This window comes from Diorhabda sublineata, chromosome 8 (assembly GCF_026230105.1).
Source record: "Diorhabda sublineata isolate icDioSubl1.1 chromosome 8, icDioSubl1.1, whole genome shotgun sequence".
In the NCBI taxonomy this organism is placed as follows: Eukaryota; Metazoa; Arthropoda; class Insecta; order Coleoptera; family Chrysomelidae; genus Diorhabda; species Diorhabda sublineata.
In genome coordinates, this window is record NC_079481.1 from 1,830,104 (window position 1) to 1,846,699 (window position 16,596).

The window sequence follows — 16,596 nt, forward strand, 5'->3', positions numbered from 1 at the left end:
TAATTAAATAATAATTAATTGAAGACGATACCTTAATATGGTTGAAGTTGAATCTATAGAATTGACAGAAATACTAAACACACACAATTTATAGTAACGATAACTTAATGAGGTTAGAGTTCATAATAATAAATAAGTGGTTGATGATGATACGCCGTTATGAAAAGGGTTGTTTTGGATTATTTAACTCTAATACGCACAATTAAATTTTAGTACGGTTAATTAAATTAAACGTATATCAACCGGGATTCTACTGATTTATATTACCAACATGTTTTTCTGGCCTTATTGCTGGTTTTAGCAAAATGAGATAATTTTTTTTTGTATCTATTCGTAATTATAAATGAAACCTACATAGTGAATAACATTTCTATTTGGTTGATTCAACAGATCTGACCGCCAGCGACCATTTTATGTTTCCTAACCTTAAAATTTCATTAGCGCAAAATAAACTGGGAATTAATCGACGTCACAGGACTTTCCGCACGTGGGGAATCTTCTAATGATTCTCCTCCCCAGCAAAACAACTTAGATCAAGGAAGAAGCCATTCTAAAATGAAATGGTTTGAGGTAGCGGGTTGAAACTTTGTCTAAAGCTTGTTGAGACTTGTTACTGACGTGTTCATTCATGTAAACACACTTTATTTATTATTTATTTGTGTATGGTATAACTTACTCTGATGAGGCTAATCACTTGAAAACTGGAAATTGTATTCAGGATTTTCCCCAAGATTAATAGAGCTCCACTCTGTATATTTTAAAACGTGTAAAATGATTTATTTCTTCAAGTATTGTTTTAAATAATTTATAAAAGAGTTGAACAGTCAATTTATGTCGATTTACTTTTGATATTAATACAAATACTTACGAGATAATTTTAATTACTGTTATTGAAAACTTGTTTTTGAAACGACTGTTTCTACCGGTAAAAACAACATCGACTTCCAATTTTTTTTTCGTTCGTAGATAGTATGGGAAGTCAAAAGTGGACGCCATAATTTCTGAAAACAATTTCTCTCCAATTCAGTTAACATACAACAAGTTTTCCGTAGTCGGCAACGAATTAGGGAATAATTGGTAACATTTCAAGGAAACGAACGTAGTCAATTATTTCTGTTCGACGAACGCTACAAATCCCAACGGTTTCTATCGATTGATTCGGAATATAAAACGTTCGATATGATTTATTTACTTATTTACACAATAAACGTATAATGGTTCAGAAACACATGCTGTAATTTGAAAAAACATGAAAATTACTGAAGAAGGAATGAGTAGGTAGAATAGATTTGAATAAAAAGGAACTAGCATAGAAAAAAACGGATTTTTAGAATATAACAAAACAGGTTTATTAATTAACGGGCGAATATAGGTAAAAAAATCACCTCAAAGTGTACTAAATCCACTTTAATGGAATACTTTTATAGTGTAAACAGATAGAGGACGATTTAGTATCCAAATTGGAGTTTTATTGACTTATTCGAATGGAGTGGGAGGTCGATAATAAATTGACTCGAATTTTAAAATTAAAATATAAATAACTGGAAATTACTAAAGAAAGAATGAGTAGGTAGAATGGATTTGAATAAAAAGGAACTCGCATAGAAGAAAAAACGGATTTTTAGAATATAACAAAACAGGTTTAGTAATTAACGGGCGAATATAGAGAGAAAAATCATCTAAAAATGTACTAAATCCACTTTGGTGAAACACTTTTACAGTATAAATAGATAGAGGACGATTTAGCAACCAAATTGGAGTTTTATTGACTTTTTCGATTTGAGTGGAAGGTCGATAACAAATTAACTCGAATTTTAAAATTAAAATATAAATAACTGGAAATTATTGAAGAAGGAATGAGTAGGTAGAATGGATTTGAATAAAAAAGAACTCGCATAGAAGAGAAAACGGATTTTTAGAATATAACAAAACAGGTTTAGTAATTAACGGGCGAATATAGAAAGAAAAATCATCTAAAAGTGTACTAAATCCACTTTGGTGAAACACTTTTACAGTATAAATAGATAGAGGACGATTTAGCAACCAAATTGGAGTTTTATTGACTTTTTCGATTTGAGTGGAAGGTCGATAACAAATTAACTCGAATTTCTAAATTAAAATAGAAGTAACTGGAAATTATTGAAGAAGGAATGAGTAGGTAGAATAGATTTGAATAAAAAGGAACTAGCATAGAAGAAAAAACGGATTTTTAGAATATAACAAAACAGGTTTAGTAATTAACGGGCGAATATAGAAAGAAAAATCATCTAAAAGTGTACTAAATCCACTTTGGTGAAACACTTTTACAGTATAAATAGATAGAGGACGATTTAGCAACCAAATTGGAGTTTTATTGACTTTTTCGATTTGAGTGGAAGGTCGATAACAAATTAACTCGAATTTCTAAATTAAAATAGAAGTAACTGGAAATTATTGAAGAAGGAATGAGTAGGTAGAATGGATTTGAATAAAAAAGAACTCGCATAGAAGAGAAAACGGATTTTTAGAATATAACAAAACAGGTTTATTAATTAACGGGCGAATATAGGTAAAAAAATCACCTCAAAGTGTACTAAATCCACTTTAATGGAATACTTTTATAGTGTAAACAGATAGAGGACGATTTAGTATCCAAATTGGAGTTTTATTGACTTATTCGAATGGAGTGGGAGGTCGATAATAAATTGACTCGAATTTTAAAATTAAAATATAAATAACTGGAAATTACTAAAGAAAGAATGAGTAGGTAGAATGGATTTGAATAAAAAGGAACTCGCATAGAAGAAAAAACGGATTTTTAGAATATAACAAAACAGGTTTAGTAATTAACGGGTGAATATAGAGAGAAAAATCATCTAAAAATGTACTAAATCCACTTTGGTGAAACACTTTTACAGTATAAATAGATAGAGGACGATTTAGCAACCAAATTGGAGTTTTATTGACTTTTTCGATTTGAGTGGAAGGTCGATAACAAATTAACTCGAATTTTAAAATTAAAATATAAATAACTGGAAATTATTGAAGAAGGAATGAGTAGGTAGAATGGATTTGAATAAAAAAGAACTCGCATAGAAGAGAAAACGGATTTTTAGAATATAACAAAACAGGTTTAGTAATTAACGGGCGAATATAGAAAGAAAAATCATCTAAAAATGTACTAAATCCACTTTGGTGAAACACTTTTACAGTATAAATAGATAGAGGACGATTTAGCAACCAAATTGGAGTTTTATTGACTTTTTCGATTTGAGTGGAAGGTCGATAACAAATTAACTCGAATTTCTAAATTAAAATAGAAGTAACTGGAAATTATTGAAGAAGGAATGAGTAGGTAGAATAGATTTGAATAAAAAGGAACTAGCATAGAAGAAAAAACGGATTTTTAGAATATAACAAAACAGGTTTAGTAATTAACGGGCGAATATAGAAAGAAAAATCATCTAAAAGTGTACTAAATCCACTTTGGTGAAACACTTTTACAGTATAAATAGATAGAGGACGATTTAGCAACCAAATTGGAGTTTTATTGACTTTTTCGATTTGAGTGGAAGGTCGATAACAAATTAACTCGAATTTCTAAATTAAAATAGAAGTAACTGGAAATTATTGAAGAAGGAATGAGTAGGTAGAATGGATTTGAATAAAAAAGAACTCGCATAGAAGAGAAAACGGATTTTTAGAATATAACAAAACAGGTTTAGTAATTAACGGGCGAATATAGAGAGAAAAATCATCTAAAAGTGTACTAAATCCACTTTGGTGAAACACTTTTACAGTATAAATAGATAGAGGACGATTTAGCAACCAAATTGGAGTTTTATTGACTTTTTCGATTTGAGTGGAAGGTCGATAACAAATTAACTCGAATTTTAAAATTAAAATATAAATAACTGGAAATTATTGAAGAAGGAATGAGTAGGTAGAATGGATTTGACTAAAAAGGAACTCGCATAGAAGAAAAAACAGATTTTTAGAATATAACAAAACAGGTTTATTAATTAACGGGCGAATATAGAGAGAAAAATCATCTAAAAGTGTACTAAATCCATTTTGGTGAAACACTTTTACAGTATAAATAGATAGAGGACGATTTAGCAACCAAATTGGAGTTTTATTGACTTTTTCGATTTGAGTGGAAGGTCGATAACAAATTAACTCGAATTTTAAAATTAAAATATAAATAACTGGAAATTATTGAAGAAGGAATGAGTAGGTAGAATGGATTTGAATAAAAAAGAACTCGCATAGAAGAGAAAACGGATTTTTAGAATATAACAAAACAGGTTTAGTAATTAACGGGCGAATATAGAGAGAAAAATCATCTAAAAGTGTACTAAATCCACTTTGGTGAAACACTTTTACAGTATAAATAGATAGAGGACGATTTAGTATCCAAATTGGAGTTTTATTGACTTATTCGAATGGAGTGGGAGGTCGATAATAAATTGACTCGAATTTTAAAATTAAAATATAAATAACTGGAAATTACTAAAGAAAGAATGAGTAGGTAGAATGGATTTGAATAAAAAGGAACTCGCATAGAAGAAAAAACGGATTTTTAGAATATAACAAAACAGGTTTATTAATTAACGGGCGAATTTAGAGAGAAAAATCCCCACAAAGTGTACTAAATCCACTTTGGTGAAACACTTCTACAGTATAAATAGATAGAGGACGATTTAGCAACCAAATTGGAGTTTTATTGACTTTTTCGATTTGAGTGGAAGGTCGATAACAAATTAACTCGAATTTCTAAATTAAAATAGAAGTAACTGGAAATTATTGAAGAAGGAATGAGTAGGTAGAATAGATTTGAATAAAAAGAAACTCGCATAGAAGAAAAAACGGATTTTTAGAATATAACAAAACAGGTTTAGTAATTAACGGGCGAATATAGAAAGAAAAATCATCTAAAAGTGTACTAAATCCATTTTGGTGAAACACTTTTACAGTATAAATAGATAGAGGACGATTTAGCAACCAAATTGGAGTTTTATTGACTTTTTCGATTTGAGTGGAAGGTCGATAACAAATTAACTCGAATTTCTAAATTAAAATAGAAGTAACTGGAAATTATTGAAGAAGGAATGAGTAGGTAGAATAGATTTGAATAAAAAGAAACTTTGATCTAGCATAGAAAACAACTGAATTTATATTTTTCAAAATATGACTAAGCAGGAATGTTTTGTTGTCTCATAAACGTAACATACGAATTAACACGGAAACTATTATACAAAATTTACTTGAAACAGAAACAAAATTATCAATTTTTGAGAGCATTACAATGAAAAATCAAAGCTGAGAAGCTTACCAGCGAATTCGAATAACAAATTGTTTTCAATTTACTTCGATTTGGACACTTTTGAAGTGTAGATAGATAGAGGACGATTCAGCAACGAAATTAGAGTTTTCTTGAATCATTGGAATATTCAAAATGTTTTAAGAAAAAAAGTAACAAATATCCTAAACAAACATATAATTCTCCAACTAATATCGTGCTTTTTTTTTCAGAATAACGAATCATCTCACCGTACAGACCTATCGGTAAGTACCCACACTAACCACGGTGTTTCTCATCTTTTTTTATTCTTTCAATGAGCTGCGAGCGTTCCTTTACGAATTACCTATATGAAAGACTTTTTCCCAACATCGTAGATACTATGTACTAATACAATAGACTATTCTTCTTCTTCTAGACCATTATCTCGGTAGAAAATGGTTATTTGTTCTAGGCTATGTAATAGTTCATGATTGTTACAGAGGAACACGTTATACCTACACGTAATAATTACATCGGTAAATAATACTGAAGAGGTATTTACTATTTGTACATATATAGGATGATTCATTAATAAAATTTGAAAACGATTCAGTGTAAGAGAAATGAGCATTCGGAAATTTTGTCGCTTTCAATAGTTCAAACAAATACCTACAGTACCTCCTTACCCAAGTGAGGTTAGTTGAGGATTCGTTTCAAATTGAGAAATTCCGCACGTATTCCACTAGATGTACAACCTTTGAAATTTAAAACCTGCTCGTAGTACTTTATGGTACAATATTTTACTTCCCAGAGAGTATAAATAACAAAATAATCACAAATTGTAACAAATTTACTTCGATTTGGACATTTCTAGAGTTTAGATAGATAGAGGACGTTTTAGCAACGAAATTAGAGTTTTATTCAATTCTTTTAATGGAGTAGGATGTTGACAAATTGATTTTTTCAAAAATTAGGATGCTAGAATTGAAATAGAAGTAACTGGAAAGGACTAAAGTAGAAATGAGTAGGTAGAACAGATTTGAATAAAAAGGAACTGGCGTAGAAAAAAACTGGATTCACATTTTTCAATATATGACTAAGCAGGAATGTTTTTTTTGCCTCAAAAAACGTAACATACGAATTTACACGGAAATTTCTATACAATACTTTCTTGAAACTAAAGTAAAATGAATAAAGATAACTTTTTTTGAACATTATAATGTAAAAAGCAAAATTCGAAAAGTTACCAGCGAATATAAATGATAAAATCGCCACAAATTGTTTTTAATTTACTTCGATTTGGACATTTCTAGAGTTTAGATAGATAGAGGACGTTTTAGCAACGAAATTGGAGTTTTATTCAAATCTTTTAATGGAGTAGGATGTTGACAAATTGATTTTTTCAAAAATTAGGAATCTAGAATTGAAATAGAAGTGACTGGAAATGACTAAAGTAGAAATGAGTAGGTAGAACAGATTTGAATAAAAGGGAACTAGCGTAGAAAAAAACTGGATTTACATTTTTCAAAATATGACTAAACAAGAATTTTCTGTTGCAATGCTAACTTACCAGTGAATATAAATAATTAAATCACCACAAATTGTTTTTAATTTACTTCCATTTGGACACTTTTAGAGTTTAGATAGATAGAGGACGTTTTAGCAACGAAATTAGAGTTTTATTCAATTCTTTTAATGGAGTAGGATGTTGACAAATTGATTTTTTCAAAAATTAGGATGCTAGAATTGAAATAGAAGTAACTGGAAAGGACTAAAGTAGAAATGAGTAGGTAGAACAGATTTGAATAAAAAGGAACTAGCTTAGAAAAAAACTGGATTTACATTTTTCAAAATATGACTAAACAAGGATTTTCTGTTGCAATGCTAACTTACCAGTGAATATAAATAATTAAATCACCACAAATTGTTTTTAATTTACTTCCATTTGGACACTTTTAGAGTTTAGATAGATAGAGGACGTTTTAGCAACGAAATTAGAGTTTTATTCAATTCTTTTAATGGAGTAGGATGTTGACAAATTGATTTTTTCAAAAATTAGGAGGCTAGAATTGAAATAGAAGTAACTGGAAAGGACTAAAGTAGAAATGAGTAGGTAGAACAGATTTGAATAAAAAGGAACTAGCGTAGAAAAAAACTGGATTTACATTTTTCAAAATATGACTAAACAAGAATTTTCTGTTGCAATGCTAACTTACCAGTGAATATAAATAATTAAATCACCACAAATTGTTTTTAATTTACTTCCATTTGGACACTTTTAGAGTTTAGATAGATAGAGGACGTTTTAGCAACGAAATTGGAGTTTTATTCAATTCTTTTAATGGAGTAGGATGTTGACAAATTGATTTTTTCAAAAATTAGGATGCTAGAATTGAAATAGAAGTAACTGGAAAGGACTAAAGTAGAAATGAGTAGGTAGAACAGATTTGAATAAAAAGGAACTAGCGTAGAAAAAAACTGGATTTACATTTTTCAAAATATGACTAAACAAGAATTTTCTGTTGCAATGCTAACTTACCAGTGAATATAAATAATTAAATCACCACAAATTGTTTTTAATTTACTTCGATTTGGACACTTTTAGAATTTAGATAGATAGAGGACGTTTTAGCAACGAAATTGGAGTTTTATTCAAATCTTTTAATGGAGTAGGATATTGAAAAATTGATTTTTTCAAAAATTAGGATGCTAGAATTGAAATAGAAGTAACTGGAAATGACTAAAGTAGAAATGAGTAGGTAGAATAGATTTGAATAAAAAGGAACTAGCGTAGAAAAAAACTGGATTTACATTTTTCAAAATATGACTAAACAAGGATTTTCTGTTGCAATGCTAACTTACCAGTGAATATAAATAATTAAATCACCACAAATTGTTTTTAATTTACTTCCATTTGGACACTTTTAGAGTTTAGATAGATAGAGGACGTTTTAGCAACGAAATTGGAGTTTTATTCAATTCTTTTAATGGAGTAGGATGTTGAAAAATTGATTTTTTCAAAAATTAGGATGCTAGAATTGAAATAGAAGTAACTGGAAAGGACTAAAGTAGAAATGAGTAGGTAGAACAGATTTGAATAAAAAGGAACTAGCGTAGAAAAAAACTGGATTTACATTTTTCAAAATATGACTAAACAAGAATTTTCTGTTGCAATGCTAACTTACCAGTGAATATAAATAATTAAATCACCACAAATTGTTTTTAATTTACTTCGATTTGGACACTTTTAGAATTTAGATAGATAGAGGACGTTTTAGCAACGAAATTGGAGTTTTATTCAAATCTTTTAATGGAGTAGGATATTGAAAAATTGATTTTTTCAAAAATTAGGATGCTAGAATTGAAATAGAAGTAACTGGAAATGACTAAAGTAGAAATGAGTAGGTAGAATAGATTTGAATAAAAAGGAACTAGCGTAGAAAAAAACTGGATTTACATTTTTCAAAATATGACTAAACAAGGATTTTCTGTTGCAATGCTAACTTACCAGTGAATATAAATAATTAAATCACCACAAATTGTTTTTAATTTACTTCCATTTGGACACTTTTAGAATTTAGATAGATAGAGGACGTTTTAGCAACGAAATTGGAGTTTTATTCAATTCTTTTAATGGAGTAGGATGTTGACAAATTGATTTTTTCAAAAATTAGGATGCTAGAATTGAAATAGAAGTAACTGGAAAGGACTAAAGTAGAAATGAGTAGGTAGAACAGATTTGAATAAAAAGGAACTAGCGTAGAAAAAAACTGGATTTACATTTTTCAAAATATGACTAAACAAGAATTTTCTGTTGCAATGCTAACTTACCAGTGAATATAAATAATTAAATCACCACAAATTGTTTTTAATTTACTTCGATTTGGACACTTTTAGAATTTAGATAGATAGAGGACGTTTTAGCAACGAAATTGGAGTTTTATTCAAATCTTTTAATGGAGTAGGATATTGAAAAATTGATTTTTTCAAAAATTAGGATGCTAGAATTGAAATAGAAGTAACTGGAAATGACTAAAGTAGAAATGAGTAGGTAGAATAGATTTGAATAAAAAGGAACTAGCGTAGAAAAAAACTGGATTTACATTTTTCAAAATATGACTAAACAAGGATTTTCTGTTGCAATGCTAACTTACCAGTGAATATAAATAATTAAATCACCACAAATTGTTTTTAATTTACTTCCATTTGGACACTTTTAGAATTTAGATAGATAGAGGACGTTTTAGCAACGAAATTGGAGTTTTATTCAATTCTTTTAATGGAGTAGGATGTTGACAAATTGATTTTTTCAAAAATTAGGATGCTAGAATTGAAATAGAAGTAACTGGAAAGGACTAAAGTAGAAATGAGTAGGTAGAACAGATTTGAATAAAAAGGAACTAGCGTAGAAAAAAACTGGATTTACATTTTTCAAAATATGACTAAACAAGAATTTTCTGTTGCAATGCTAACTTACCAGTGAATATAAATAATTAAATCACCACAAATTGTTTTTAATTTACTTCGATTTGGACACTTTTAGAATTTAGATAGATAGAGGACGTTTTAGCAACGAAATTGGAGTTTTATTCAAATCTTTTAATGGAGTAGGATATTGAAAAATTGATTTTTTCAAAAATTAGGATGCTAGAATTGAAATAGAAGTAACTGGAAATGACTAAAGTAGAAATGAGTAGGTAGAATAGATTTGAATAAAAAGGAACTAGCGTAGAAAAAAACTGGATTTACATTTTTCAAAATATGACTAAACAAGGATTTTCTGTTGCAATGCTAACTTACCAGTGAATATAAATAATTAAATCACCACAAATTGTTTTTAATTTACTTCCATTTGGACACTTTTAGAGTTTAGATAGATAGCGGACGTTTTAGCAACGAAATTAGAGTTTTATTCAATTCTTTTAATGGAGTAGGATGTTGACAAATTGATTTTTTCAAAAATTAGGATGCTAGAATTGAAATAGAAGTAACTGGAAAGGACTAAAGTAGAAATGAGTAGGTAGAACAGATTTGAATAAAAAGGAACTAGCGTAGAAAAAAACTGGATTTACATTTTTCAAAATATGACTAAACAAGAATTTTCTGTTGCAATGCTAACTTACCAGTGAATATAAATAATTAAATCACCACAAATTGTTTTTAATTTACTTCGATTTGGACACTTTTAGAATTTAGATAGATAGAGGACGTTTTAGCAACGAAATTGGAGTTTTATTCAAATCTTTTAATGGAGTAGGATATTGAAAAATTGATTTTTTCAAAAATTAGGATGCTAGAATTGAAATAGAAGTAACTGGAAATGACTAAAGTAGAAATGAGTAGGTAGAATAGATTTGAATAAAAAGGAACTAGCGTAGAAAAAAACTGGATTTACATTTTTCAAAATATGACTAAACAAGGATTTTCTGTTGCAATGCTAACTTACCAGTGAATATAAATAATTAAATCACCACAAATTGTTTTTAATTTACTTCCATTTGGACACTTTTAGAGTTTAGATAGATAGCGGACGTTTTAGCAACGAAATTGGAGTTTTATTCAATTCTTTTAATGGAGTAGGATGTTGAAAAATTGATTTTTTCAAAAATTAGGATGCTAGAATTGAAATAGAAGTAACTGGAAAGGACTAAAGTAGAAATGAGTAGGTAGAACAGATTTGAATAAAAAGGAACTAGCGTAGAAAAAAACTGGATTTACATTTTTCAAAATATGACTAAACAAGAATTTTCTGTTGTAATGCTAACTTACCAGTGAATATAAATAATTAAATCACCACAAATTGTTTTTAATTTACTTCCATTTGGACACTTTTAGAGTTTAGATAGATAGAGGACGTTTTAGCAACGAAATTGGAGTTTTATTCAATTCTTTTAATGGAGTAGGATGTTGAAAAATTGATTTTTTCAAAAATTAGGATGCTAGAATTGAAATAGAAGTAACTGGAAAGGACTAAAGTAGAAATGAGTAGGTAGAACAGATTTGAATAAAAAGGAACTAGCGTAGAAAAAAACTGGATTAACATTTTTCAAAATATGACTAAACAAGAATTTTCTGTTGCAATGCTAACTTACCAGTGAATATAAATAATTAAATCACCACAAATTGTTTTTAATTTACTTCCATTTGGACACTTTTAGAGTTTAGATAGATAGAGGACGTTTTAGCAACGAAATTAGAGTTTTATTCAATTCTTTTAATGGAGTAGGATGTTGACAAATTGATTTTTTCAAAAATTAGGATGCTAGAATTGAAATAGAAGTAACTGGAAAGGACTAAAGTAGAAATGAGTAGGTAGAACAGATTTGAATAAAAAGGAACTAGCGTAGAAAAAAACTGGATTTACATTTTTCAAAATATGACTAAACAAGAATTTTCTGTTGCAATGCTAACTTACCAGTGAATATAAATAATTAAATCACCACAAATTGTTTTTAATTTACTTCCATTTGGACACTTTTAGAGTTTAGATAGATAGAGGACGTTTTAGCAACGAAATTAGAGTTTTATTCAATTCTTTTAATGGAGTAGGATGTTGACAAATTGATTTTTTCAAAAATTAGGATGCTAGAATTGAAATAGAAGTAACTGGAAAGGACTAAAGTAGAAATGAGTAGGTAGAACAGATTTAAATAAAAAGGAACTAGCGTAGAAAAAAACTGGATTTACATTTTTCAAAATATGACTAAACAAGAATTTTCTGTTGCAATGCTAACTTACCAGTGAATATAAATAATTAAATCACCACAAATTGTTTTTAATTTACTTCCATTTGGACACTTTTAGAGTTTAGATAGATAGAGGACGTTTTAGCAACGAAATTAGAGTTTTATTCAATTCTTTTAATGGAGTAGGATGTTGACAAATTGATTTTTTCAAAAATTAGGATGCTAGAATTGAAATAGAAGTAACTGGAAAGGACTAAAGTAGAAATGAGTAGGTAGAACAGATTTGAATAAAAAGGAACTAGCGTAGAAAAAAACTGGATTTACATTTTTCAAAATATGACTAAACAAGAATTTTCTGTTGCAATGCTAACTTACCAGTGAATATAAATAATTAAATCACCACAAATTGTTTTTAATTTACTTCCATTTGGACACTTTTAGAGTTTAGATAGATAGAGGACGTTTTAGCAACGAAATTAGAGTTTTATTCAATTCTTTTAATGGAGTAGGATGTTGACAAATTGATTTTTTCAAAAATTAGGATGCTAGAATTGAAATAGAAGTAACTGGAAAGGACTAAAGTAGAAATGAGTAGGTAGAACAGATTTGAATAAAAAGGAACTAGCGTAGAAAAAAACTGGATTTACATTTTTCAAAATATGACTAAACAAGAATTTTCTGTTGCAATGCTAACTTACCAGTGAATATAAATAATTAAATCACCACAAATTGTTTTTAATTTACTTCCATTTGGACACTTTTAGAGTTTAGATAGATAGAGGACGTTTTAGCAACGAAATTAGAGTTTTATTCAATTCTTTTAATGGAGTAGGATGTTGACAAATTGATTTTTTCAAAAATTAGGATGCTAGAATTGAAATAGAAGTAACTGGAAAGGACTAAAGTAGAAATGAGTAGGTAGAACAGATTTGAATAAAAAGGAACTAGCGTAGAAAAAAACTGGATTTACATTTTTCAAAATATGACTAAGCAGGAATGTTTTGTTGCCTCAAAAAACGTAACATACGAATTTACACGGAAGTTTCTATACAATATTTGCTTGAAACTAAAGTAAAATGAATAAAGATAACTTTTTTTGAGCATTATAATGTAAAAAGCAAAATTCGAAAACGTACCAGCGAATATAAATAATTAAATCACCACAAATTGTTTGGATAGATAGATAGAGGACGTTTTAGCAACGAAATTAGGGTTTTATTGAATTTTTATACAGTATAAGTTGTACAACAATTGTTTTGAGATATGGCAACACCGATATAAATATGTAAAATTTTCCATTACCATCATGAAATTTGACATTTTTGTTAGTGAACGTTTTGGGGTTGGAGCATCGTCTCGAACCACCGTGTTTGGCAGTTTTTCCAAATTCAAACGTGGTAGAACTTCGCTACAGGATGAATTCCGTCCAAGTCGTCCAAAATCCGCTGTTAGAAACAGAAAAATCAAGGAAATCCAATCGCAGAAGACGAATCAATCTCCACCACGACAGTGCGAGTCAAAACATCGATTTGATGGGTGATTTTTCTTATTTTGTACCCGACGATCTGTTCTCATTGCCGCAGATCAAAAATAAATTGCGTTTTTCAACATCTGAAGAAGCTTTCAAATGACATGTACATCTTAATCTGATCTAGGGGCTTAAAATATGATTTTCTCGCAATAAATATTCCACCTAAATGATTTACCATACATTGATGTCGTTGAACCGTATAATTTAGATTTCACGGTAGGACGCGATCCATCATTTTTTCAAATTGTTTTTTATTGTACTGTTCACTTTAAATAATGATTATTTGATCGAGATATCAGTCAATAAATTACTGACACTCGTATTCGCTTCATTGAACGTCGTTCTAGCATACGTCAAAATTTCGAATCGGATTTTCTGTATCATACACGTTTAAACGATCATAAAGTGAAATATCTACCACGAAATCTCACCATCAAACTTCCTACACTTCCTTTTGACACCATTTATTCATTTTTTCTTTTTCGGCGGACTCTACTCGACGCGAATATTATTTTCCTAATTACGAGGACGGTTCCAGAAGTACCTGGCCCCGCAACACAAAAATCTTTGACCACCGTGGCTGGGAATAGAAAATAATTCGCGGAGGGTTAAATCTGGCGAATAGGGTGCATGAGGTACCATTAATTGATTAATTTTGGCCATTGCAATAACGGATGTTTAAGCTGGTTAAAAAAACACTTTCTTCTTAACCAAATGCGGTTATTTTTGCTTGATTTCTTCGCTTAAACGTTGTAATAATCCTCGCCGTTGATAATTTTTCCTTTTCCAAGATATTCAATGGAAATTATCCCAAGCGCATCCCAAAAAACCTCGCCTGCAGTTAGAACGGTCTTTACCTTCTTTGAACCTAGTCCTCCCTCCTCAGTCCATCGTTTTGATTATTCTTTTATTTCGAGAGGAAAGTGATGAATCCACGTTTTTGTTCCATCTTGCGTACAGCTACTCTATTACATTTAACACGTGACGAATCGACTCCAGAGCGTGAAAACACCCATAAATCGGATAATGAGGTTGTAGAATCAGTTATTTTTGGATGCGCACGGTATAATCAACAATCGCGTGAACGAAAACGGCCCCAATTGGAAAGGAAGAAAATTCCAGACACGAATCAATGAAAAACGTATGTAGTAGGCTCGGAGTTGTTTCTGCATCCACCGTATCTCCCAGATCTAGCATCCAGCGACTTTTTTCCGTTATTTCGAATATTTTTAGCATTCGGCTTCGACGGATATTCTTCTAGATTGCAACCATCGACTTTCCATAATGGACAATCGCCGTATTGTACTTTGGGACGTTCATAATTTTCTGGAAGCTCTAAATATCATACTTTGATTCAGACAATATTAGATACGACCCTCGTACAATAATTAAACACTTTGTTATTAAATTTTCTGCTATAAATATATCGATCGTTATCAATGAATTTGTAGTTTATAAATCCAATCGATATTCATATGAGAATTGGAACAGTTCTTACAAGGAAGTTACCTACATTATCTACTCGTTATTGCGTGATTAAAATTATATAAAACGTTAATTAGATCGAACGGTATTGGACGGGTTTTGTTCCAACAAGAATCTAGACGCATATTAAAGATATTTACATATTAATTCATGTGTGATAGTTTGGATAATTAATTCGTATGTTCAAAGCTAGAACATACTTTTCCGGACGGTTATCTAGAATCGAGTTCATGCGAAGTAAATTGTTTTCTGGCATTACATAAACCATATTTTGTAATACGAGGTCTGGTTATTAAATAAACAGACCTGATCGAGACAAATCTAATGGTAAACATCGAGAAATTACATGAAGAGAGTTTCTGCGTTGACATATGACATTTGACAAGACCATGGAATAGAGTTTCTGCGTTGACGTCTGACACGTGACAAGAACATGGAATAGAGTTTCTGCGTTGACGTATGACATGTGACAAGAGAATTAACGATTATTTTGAAGCTAAAAACAAATCGAACTACGGAGATGGTGTCGGAAAATTGTATGACAGCAGTCAAAGGCCACTGTTTTGAATATGAAAATCAAATTATTTTTCAAAAGTAAGATATCTCAATCTCGATCTTAAGGCTACGATTCTATGAGTTATTTAAAGAGTACAATACTGCAATTTATGTGTCAGATATAAATTTAGAAGAAGTATTAAACCTTGTAATTAATAACGTTAGCACTCGAAGCCAAAAACGGTTCTTCTTGTTTAGAATATCACAATCTATGAATATATTTCACGCTAATAAATAATTGTTCAGATTTAATTATTGATTGTCGATAAAGGTCAAGTTGATTATTAATTTTTAATCATCGGTTTACGTTTATTTATATTTCAATTACGAACAAAAAATTTAGTAGACTGTTATTCGTATTTTAGTTTATTTACACGCCATGACTTACAAAATACCGTTTGGGAAAGAATTTAAACTGTTTTCAACCTCCGATCTCCGCGTTGGAAATTAAGCACTTCGATAACATTACCAACTACACTTTTACGGCTCGATACAAGTTTCGACGAGATGTAAGTGTATAAGCAGCGATTATATTTATTATAAATAGCTAACGCAATCTGTTTAATAAAGATTGATATGAAATAGATGTAAAATGATTATTTCTCGTTTAACTGAGGGGTTGTTAATGATATTTTACCCCATACTTTCTCTCTTAAGTCACTCTTTTCTATACCAGTGATGTGCTTTGACTCTGCTATCCCAGAAGCGAAGGAAACATGATATTTGGTATCCAAGGAGATTGTTTACCATTTTTAAACCCACACAGATCACCCATTGATGTTCATAGCACAAACTTTGCTTAGAGCCATCAGAAAACTATACTTTGTATGGTAAACAGTAAATTTTTCTCTTTTAGTTTGGAAGGTAGTAGCTTTTGATAATTTTCTGGAGTCGTCACCTCATTTGGTCGACCACTGTGTTGCTGGTCTTCGCAGGTCGTCCAGTCTCGTCTAAACTTTGCTACTCAATATGACAGTAGTCTGATCCAGAGTAGAATCTAGCTCAGCTGGTTGAAATTATTCCTACGGTCACCACTAATGGCTGCTAAACAATTACTAAGCGACGTGGGGTCCTCA

The 16,596-nt window shown here is 30.1% G+C and overlaps 1 long non-coding RNA gene across 1 annotated transcript in view; it reads left to right on the plus strand.

Moving 5' to 3' along the window:
• The window catches only part of LOC130447882 (uncharacterized), an 81,571-nt gene extending 76,033 nt beyond the window's left edge, over window positions 1-5,538 (plus strand). Inside the window, exon 3 of the long non-coding RNA XR_008910284.1 lies at window positions 5,515-5,538. This is a non-coding gene — a long non-coding RNA (uncharacterized LOC130447882). The remainder of the gene's footprint in view (window positions 1-5,514) is intronic.
• The last annotated feature ends 11,058 nt before the right edge of the window (window positions 5,539-16,596 follow it).